Raw genomic sequence first — 8,760 nt, forward strand, 5'->3', positions numbered from 1 at the left:
AGCAACTACTCTGTTTTCCATTCTTTTGTTCATTTTAAAGACATTTGTGGGGTGCCTGGGTGGCTCAGTCGGTTAAGCATCTGACTTCGGCTCAGGTCATGATCTCATAGCTAGTGAGTGTGAGCCCCGCATCAGGCTCTGTGCTGACAGCTCAGAGCCTGGAGCCTCCTTCAGATTCTGTGTCTCCCTCTCTCTCTCTCTGCCCCTCCCCTGCTCATGCTCTGTCCGTCTGTCTCTCTCTCTCAAAAATATATAAACAGAAAGAACGAAAGAAAGAAAGAAAGAAAGAAGAAAGAAGGAAGAAAGGAAGAAAGAAAGAAAGAGAAAAGGGTCTCTCTTTCTTTGTTCCTTCCTTCCTTCCTTTCTTTCTTTTCAGGGGGAGCTCACCTGGCTCAGCCAGCCGGGAAGGCAGAAGTTTTGCAGTGTAACAGAGGTGTGGGGTGTGGTGCCAGCCAGGACAGATACAGCACAATGTCACCTCTGGAGAAGATGGCCTCAATAAGCAGCTGGTCGCCGGTGACCCGCCGTCCTCCCACACTGCCCACTGATGTCAGAGACGCTGAGGACGCAGTGGTGGTAGACGGTTTTGACATCACTGCCAACAGCATGCTCACAAGAGACCTGGAGAGAGAAAGTGAGCCCTACGCAGAGAAGAGAATATCCTTCCAGCCTTTTTTCTGCGGAACTGGGCTTTGAGCCAGACTTGCCTGACCCCAAGCCCTTTCACCCTCCGTGAGTTTTGCAGATGAGCCTCAAGTCCTTTTGCAACACCAGTGGATATTTTTCCCCGATAAACGTTGCTCCTTTCTCAGACAGCAAGAAGTTAGGACAGTTTCTGGGGCGCCCCCCACCCCCACCCTGCCCCAAGTCACACGCACCGTGTCTTCTATCTGCTTGCAATCCAAGGCAGAATTCCAGTAGCAATTCCGGGCGGCAACACTTCATCTCAACGCCCGTCCATTAAGAAGGACGCTGTCCCCTCCCCCCACCCACCACGCACCGGACGGCCGCCTGCACCTTTAACAGTGCTTGGCACACGGTGGGCCCTCAAGAAGTGGGAGTTCATGGAGCAGTAACCATGATTCAGCACCCACTGGGCCCCAGGTGCATCACTAGATTCTCTGTGAATAGATTCTCTGACAGCAACCCTCAAAGGCAGCCACAGGTCCTACTTTACAGATGAGGAAATTAAGGTTTGGGGAGCACAGTAGACTTGTCCACACTCACAAAGCTGGTTAGCAGTGGCGCTTGCTTGCATTTGAATGGAAGTAGCCTGCCTCCATAGCAGCTCCTGTGGTATAAACCACCCTGGGGGTGTACGTGTGGGGGGCGGCAGTATTTAAGTTGCTTGTACCCAGTGCTGAGGGCGTCCAGATCCATGCAAACATCTTTTGGTCCATGTGGGAGTGGAACTGGGAGGCAGCTTCCCCCGGCAGGGAGGGGTTTGGAGAAGCTGTGAGGAGGAGGAGTGAATGAGAGAAAACAGGTCAGGGCGGTAGGTGGGGCACATTGCAGGCTAGGTGACACGGGCTCAGCTGGGCCCCTTGGGTTTGGAATGGGAGGGCGATGAGGGAGGCGCCATATGCACAGGTCACGGCTGGGCTCAGCCCAACCCAAGCAGTTGTTGTTGTTGTTGTTGTTGTTGTTTGATGGACCAGCCAAACTTGTCCTAGCAGCTTCCTGGCTTTCTAAGGCCTCCCCTGCCTTGTTCCTAAGTTACTGGGTTAAGAAAATAGAACATGTCCACCTGGCCAGCTTCTTAGCTGGAGCCTCAAGAAGTTCTAGCACACAGACAAGCAAAAGAGGAGAAAGGGATAATCTGTTCATTAAGTCATGGAATATTTATTGAGTGCCTACTATGTGCCAGGCGCCACTATTGGTACTTGAGATACAGCAGCAAACCAAAAAGATTGACGCCTCTGCCCTTGGGTTGCTTCTCGTGGAGAATGGGGAGACAGTCCATAATCACTGTAAGAGATAAGTAAATTAGATCTTAAAGACAGTGAAATAACGATTAAGTGAAGCAGAAAAACGGGGACCAGTAGTGTGTGTGACTGGGGCTGAGGTTGATTCTGGCTGCAATCCTAACACGGTGGTCAGGGCAAGTGAAGGAGTTATCCATGTAGTTCCACAGGAAGAGTATTCCAGGCAGAGGGAACAGCCAGGTCAAAGTGCAGAGGCAGGAAAGTGCAGGCTTTTGTGTTTGAGAGCAAGAGCTAGAGAGAAGGGGGTGGGGCAGGGAGGCAGAAAGAGATGGGGATTGGCAGGGTCCAGAGCAGAGAATGGAGGCCAGCTCTGAGCACAGACGTGATGCGATCTGACTTCTATGTGTAAAGGACACTCCCACTGCTGGGCAGGTAGAAGGTGGAAACAGAGACCAACTAGGGCCTGGTGGGACCCGAAGGTCACAGGGGAGGGCAACTTGGAGCAAGGGAGATACCGTGGTGGGGGGGGAAGAGGTTGATTTTGGGTATAGATGAGGGAAGAGCCAGTGGGATCGCCTGCAGATTGGATTTGGAAAGAAAGAGAGGAAGCAAAGAAAGCCTCCGGGTATTTGACAAGAGAAGTTGCAGTTTCCAGGGGCTGAAACCGGGAAGGACAGAATGGAGCAGGTTTTTTCTCTTTCTTTCTTTCTTTCTTTCTTTCTTCTTTCTTCTTTTTTTAAATGTTTATTTATTTTTGAGAGAGAGAGAAAGCACAGGTGGGAGAAGGGCAGAGATAGAGGGAGACACAGAATCCCAAGCAGGCTCTGGGCTCTCAGCTGTCAGCCTAGGGTTCCATGTGGGGCTCAAGCTCACAAGCCATGAGATTGTGACCTGAGCCAAAGTCTGATGCTTAACGGACTGAGCCACCCATGTGCCCCATGGTGCAGGTTCCAGAGAGGCCTGGGGAGAACTGGAGTAGCCTCAGATCTACTTCATCTGAGATGTCTGTCACTCCAGCTGGGCATGTCGGGTAGGCAGGTAGACAAGAGAAAGGTCTGGACTAGAACTGTGTTTGAGGTGTCGTCCTTTAGACAGTGGCCATGAGCCTGAATGAGGTCATGAGGAGTATAAGTGCGGACAGAGAAAAGGAAAAGGGCTGGGCCTTGGGGACTCTGAGAAGCCCAGGAGAAGAGAAGGAGCAACCAGGAAGGCAAGAGGAGAGCCAGGAAGGCTGGTGTCCTTGAGGCCAAGTGAAGAGAGAGCTTTCAGGAGGAGGGAAGGTCCAGTTGTACAGGGTGGCGCTGAATCCAGTCTTGCTGTCTTCGCAGGGCCCTGAGCTGCTTTCCCCTCCCCTATTCAATGGGAGCTACAATGTCCACTCCTGAGGGGTGCAGTGAAGATGAAATGAAATCGTGTCCTGGAAGCAAAGGGCATTTTGAAAGCTTTTATCAAATGGGAGTTTCTTTCTGGAGGAGAATTCAACCATACGATGATGATAAGAGAAATGAACTCATAATGACCATATGCTGCTGCTGCTTATTTGTGTCTCAGAAAAACATGTCTAAGGCATTGCCCTTGTCATCGGGCAGCAGAGCAGCAGTCGGGAGGACCCCCGCGGAACAACGGGCAACAAATAGCGCCTGCTGGGCACAGGCTGGAATTAAGAGACAGAAAGGCCAAGGGAGGGTTTCCCACGGTCTTGGACTTCACAGAGGGTAGGCCCTGGGATGTGGAGATTTGGGTGGGCGGAAGGGAAAAGATGTCCACGTGAAGGGCAGGGTGTCCCGGAGGTACAGAGCAGGAACTGATGGGGGCCCTCAGCACAGCACTGCACCCAGCTCCCCTCGGGCACGCAGCCACTGGGAATGGCATAAGCAACCCCAGTCCTGATGTTGTAAGACCTGCCTCAGTGTCTTTGTGCCTGTCACCAGTTCTCAAAACCCCACAGTAGAAGCAGTGAGGCCAGGTGCCTGGGAGGTCCCACTGCTCTGGTGGCCAGTGGCACATCCTGGCATGGGAAGACCAGGGGCACCCTGCAGACACTTCAGGCACAGACACTATCACAGGTGCCGGTTTCTTGGTCCTTTGTCCTCTCCACTGGGCTTGGAAACCTTGCAGCTCCTCCCCTGCTCTGGCCTCCCTCAGGCTCAGATAAGGAGCTATTTTTGCTATCCACCCCTCCCCCACCTGCCCCTCGGGTCCCCTGAGGCCTGATCAGAGCTCTCAGAAGGGGATTCCTGAAAGGCCCTGCACTTCAGGGGACAGGGAGGGGCCACCGGCTATCAGTTAAGGAGAGGATGGTGTGGAAGCAAGTGACTCAGAGGAGCCAACAAGATGGAGAGGGAGAAAGAGGAAGAAACAGGTGCAGGGGAGAGAAGGAGTGGGGGTGGGGGAGCAAAATGGGACCCGCAGGGGCCTGGGCAGGGATGAGGAGAAAGCGGAAGAGGGCTGGAGAGGAGAGACAAGGAGGGAGGCAGAGTGCAGGCCCCCAGCAGCACCCAGGCTGAGCCCGGGACTGAGAGATCACTGCATGTGTGGGTGGCTGAGGCCAGACGGCAAGCCGCCCAGATGCCCAGAACAGAGGGTGTCCTCAGCCCTGCCCCTGAGCACGAGGCCCTCTGATGCCCTCCCCTGGGGGCCCCGGGCTCACAAGCCCAGCAAAGGATCCGGAGATGGCAGGGGTCATGCAGAGGCTTTCTGTCCCTCCCCAGCTTGCCCTCCGCGGGGCTGGGCCTCCCTAGCTCTGGATCTTTAGGGGTGTTGATGGGGTGCAACAAGCAAGAAGTTCTGGGCCGAGAGAGGGAGCAGAAGGGATGCAGAGGTCTAGAAGAAGGGGATGTAGAGGGATTCTGAAAAAGTGCTAATTTTGAAAAAAATGAAAATAGAGATTTTTAAAACATCGCGTCCCCCGCTAACTGGGGCTCCTAAGTACTAAACGGGGTTTACGACAGCAGCGTGTGTTTTGTGGGTTGGTCACATTGTAGCTTATCTGTGGAGCTGCTGACAGTAGAGGCGATCAGGAGGGGTGAGGGCGTGAGTGTATGAGAGTGTGCAGGAGGGTGTGGATGTGATGGTGAGTGTGTGGGGGTGAGGGTGAGTGTGTGTGCCTATGACTCCTCGGACTAGCAGGGTCTCTCACAGGCCTGAGACAGGGTTAGACGTGTCTGGCGGGGGGGCTGTCCTACAGAAGTCTTGCTCCCCAGTCCCTGCAGCCGCTGAGGAGGACTCGCCCCGGGAAGGAGGTGGGTAACTGCACTCCCGACGTTAGGGGGAGAAGTGACCCGCAGCCCATCAGGGGAGGGGACAGACAGCCCAGCCTGATACTCTCCAAGCACTAGAAAGAGGACTGCAAATAAAACAGAAAGATGTTCCCTCAAAGACTCTGACCCCATCCACCGTCGCCCCAGTCCAGGGCCCCTGACACCCCCGCTCCAAGCCATTGGCAGCAGTGGCTGGTGGCGCCCAGTGGGGAGCACTGGGGAGGCGAAAACCCTGGTGGAAGCATCTAGGGGTGGGGACAGGCAATGGGGGTGTAAAGAGTTGGAGAGGTTTGAGGCTTGTGAAAAGGAGGCACGGCAAAAATAGAAGCCAGGGACGGTTTATCGTGGTCCGTGTACACGTAGCACGGAGACACTGGGGGAAAGTCAGGGACATGCAAACGGGAACAATTAAACGCTATCCATTGTTTTCACTAGACTAACATTTACTGAACACATATTTGTCTGTGCCAGGCGCCGGGACCACTAAAATGAGCGAAACACAGGCCTGCCCAGTCCTTCGGAATTCACCATGCAGTGAGTAAGATGGGCATAAAAATGTCGTCATGTATCATTCTTAAGTAGTGATGATGATGATAAAAGCAGTAGCGTGCTGAGCACTAGCACGTCCCGGGCACTGATGCAAGCATTCTACACATACTCGGTGTTAGGACTGAGGTACGAACGAGATACAGATACGGGAGGCGTCCAGAGCAGAGGCCTTTCTGCAGCATGGGGCCCAGGGGTAGAAGTTCATTGTCCTCACTCTTCACCTCAGTCCTGAGGAGAAGCTCCTCCAGGGGAGAGAACAGCATTTTCCGCAGGGTTCTAGAATGGGTCAAGGAGGGCATCTGAATTCCCAGCAGCCCTCACCCCCACCTCCACCCAGACCCGCTGCTCTCCCCGCTGGCAAGTCTCTGACCTTCCTCCTGTGGGGCTGGCTGGGTCAGACTTGTCTAGACCAGAACACCCATTACCCAATCTCTCCAACCCATCTCTTCAACTGATGCCCTCGGGGCCTTGTGGGGAGAGCAAACCTTGGGAGGACTGGGGAGGCCACAGAGATAGTGACAGATAGAGGCTTGAGGGTAGGGATGGAGGGGCTGCGGGGCTGGTGTCCAAGGCTGGGGGGCTGGACAGAGGATGAGCCAGCCAGCTCCCTGGTGCCCCACTCAAGAGCAGTCCCTTTGGGGAAGGCAGGGCTGGTAGCTCAGAGGTGGGTGGGGACAGCAGAGAGAAGTGGGAGGTGCTGGTATTTGCAGGGCTCAGCGTAGGAGAACAAATGTGTTCCCAGACGGTGGCCCACCCACCTTTTCTTCCCATTTCTGGTTCCATCCTGTATCTTGGGGGGCCACCAGTATCACCAGTGCCTATGTAGACAGCCCCACCCGCACACTGACACATCGCCAAACAGCAATGGGCGTCCTTGGGCCCAGGAAAAGGTTGTCAAGTTTGGGACATACTTGTATTAAAACAGTATTCCTTATGTGCCTGAAATTCAAATGTAACTAGGCTCCCTGTATTTTATCGGGCAGTCCTAATCAGGGGTGTCCCCACCAGCCATGAGGTCGGCCCTCAGGAGGCCCAGGGTAGAAATCCTCACAAGCCCTGCAAGCTGGCTCAGGGCCCATTGGGCAGTGACTTTCGGGGTCCTCGTGCTAGAGCACGGCTGGGGGACACAGGCTCTGGGTGGGTACTTCTTGGCCCTGTAGTCTTTTTTGGCCATTGAAGAGTCATGTCCGGGCCTCCTAAAGCTCAGGAGCTAGATCAGGGGCCCCTCTGCCTGCTTACTGGCTGTATGGGATGAGCCTCAACCCACCTTCAAGTGAGAGCTCACTTCAAGCAAGGGGCGTGCCAGGACCTTTACTGGCCTCCTCGGTGGGTGCCTTTACGTCTAGATCCTCTAGATTTTCCAAGTCCCCGGGAGGCAGTGACTTCCGATGTTGGGAGACCTATGTGATAGATCCGCTGAAAGCCTGGGTAAAACACAGGCCACCCAGTTATATTTGAATTTCACACGAACAATGTAATAATTTACTATAAGTATGTCCCGTTCAATATTTGGGACAGACTTATACTAAAAAACGATTTCTTGATTATCTGAAACTCAAATTTAATCCGGTGTTCTGGTTTTGATTTCATCTTTCTTTCTGGTAAATCTGAGAGCTGGGACATTGGAGTGCCACAGCTAGGATCTGGCCCTAGCTTCTCTGCTTCTTGCCCGGTGAACCTCCCCAAGGGTCACTTTTCCTGTCCGCCCCCTAGGGCTGATGGAAGGATAAAATGAATAAGTGCCTGGCATAAGTGACAGTTGTTATTGTTGTCCCTGGCCAAGGTCCCACCGCTAGAAGGCTGCGGGGCTGGTAGCTGCCCTCCGGCCTCCAGGCTCAGGTTCTCAGTCTTCTTGAGACCACTCCGCAGCCCGCTGCACGTTCCTCGGACCTGAGACCACCCTGCCTGCAAGGACCCAGGCAAGGGCGCCAAGAGAGGCTCGAGAAGGAAGCATGTTCTGGTTGGGAGATCTCAAATTCCCTGATGACTGGAGAGGAGTCGTTGGGGACAAAAGGGAAAGGGAGGAGCTGACATTTATTCTGGGCTCAGTGTATGCCTGGCGTTTTGTAGTTTCTAATTTAATCCTCACATTCCTGGTCATTTCTCTTTTGCAACTAAAGATGTATTCATAGGACCAGAGGAGACGGCCCCTGATGCTACTCTGCTTGTATGCTGGTTCTTCTGGTGGATGTCCCCTTCCCAGTGAGCCCTTCCCTGACCACCATGCTTAAAATGGAAACCCTCCCCCATGGCTTGGAACTCTATTCCCCTTCTCTCCTTCCTTCTTTTCCAAAGCACCCTCATCAAATACAGTAAAATATTGGTTTGCAAGCATAAGTCGCTCCAGAAACATGCTTGTAATCCAAAGCACTTATATATCAAAGGAAATTTCAAGAATCATTGTTGTGATCGCATACTACTCATATGGCAAGACATCGCTTGTTTATCAAGTTAAAATTTATTAGAAATGTGTGTTTGTCTTGCAGAACATTCGCAGACCAAGTTACTCGAAAGCCAAGGTTTTACTGTGTATTAAATAGGTCTCCCTCCCCTCCCAGAATGTAAGCTCCACGAGAGCAGATTTTTCCAGTCTGTTCTGTTTACTGACATGTTCCCTGTGCCTGAAACAGAGCCTTGTACATATTGGTTGAATGAATTAAAGATAATAAGAATAACAGCTAACATTTATTTTGTGCCTACTTTGCCCCTGGAACTGTTCTAAGTACTTTACGTAAGTTCATTTACAAAAGTTCATTTATGTATCCTCATCCTCATATCACCTCTATGAGGCACAGAGCAGGCACAGAGAGGCTAAGTAACTTGCCCAAGGTCACACAGCCAGAGGGCAAGAGTTATGATCTGGTTGGCCTGAGTTCCTGGTGGAGGATCTTTTACATGCTCCACAGGTGTCCATCACCCTGGCATCTGCTCCTCTTGTGTGGCCCATTGGTGGCACCCCTCCCACTCCTCTGTCACGCTGGATTGTGAATGTTTACTGCTGACGTGGCCTCTTCGAGGGCAGGGGC

At 52.9% G+C, this 8,760-nt stretch overlaps 1 long non-coding RNA gene across 3 annotated transcripts in view; it reads left to right on the forward strand.

The window, feature by feature from the left end:
- Nucleotides 1-8,411, forward strand: part of LOC125155702 (uncharacterized) — a 32,595-nt gene extending 24,184 nt beyond the window's left edge. The window contains exons 1-3 of one of the 3 annotated variants that reach the window (XR_007148319.1): nt 325-732; nt 3,254-3,640; nt 5,657-8,411. This is a non-coding gene — a long non-coding RNA (uncharacterized LOC125155702). Of the gene's footprint in view, nt 1-324; nt 733-3,253; nt 3,641-5,018; nt 5,168-5,656 lie in introns of those variants that run through there. The other 2 variants (XR_007148318.1, XR_007148320.1) reach the window with 2 other exon arrangements.
- The last annotated feature ends 349 nt before the right edge of the window (nt 8,412-8,760 follow it).

Source organism: Prionailurus viverrinus, chromosome F1 (assembly GCF_022837055.1).
Source record: "Prionailurus viverrinus isolate Anna chromosome F1, UM_Priviv_1.0, whole genome shotgun sequence".
In the NCBI taxonomy this organism is placed as follows: domain Eukaryota; kingdom Metazoa; phylum Chordata; class Mammalia; order Carnivora; family Felidae; genus Prionailurus; species Prionailurus viverrinus.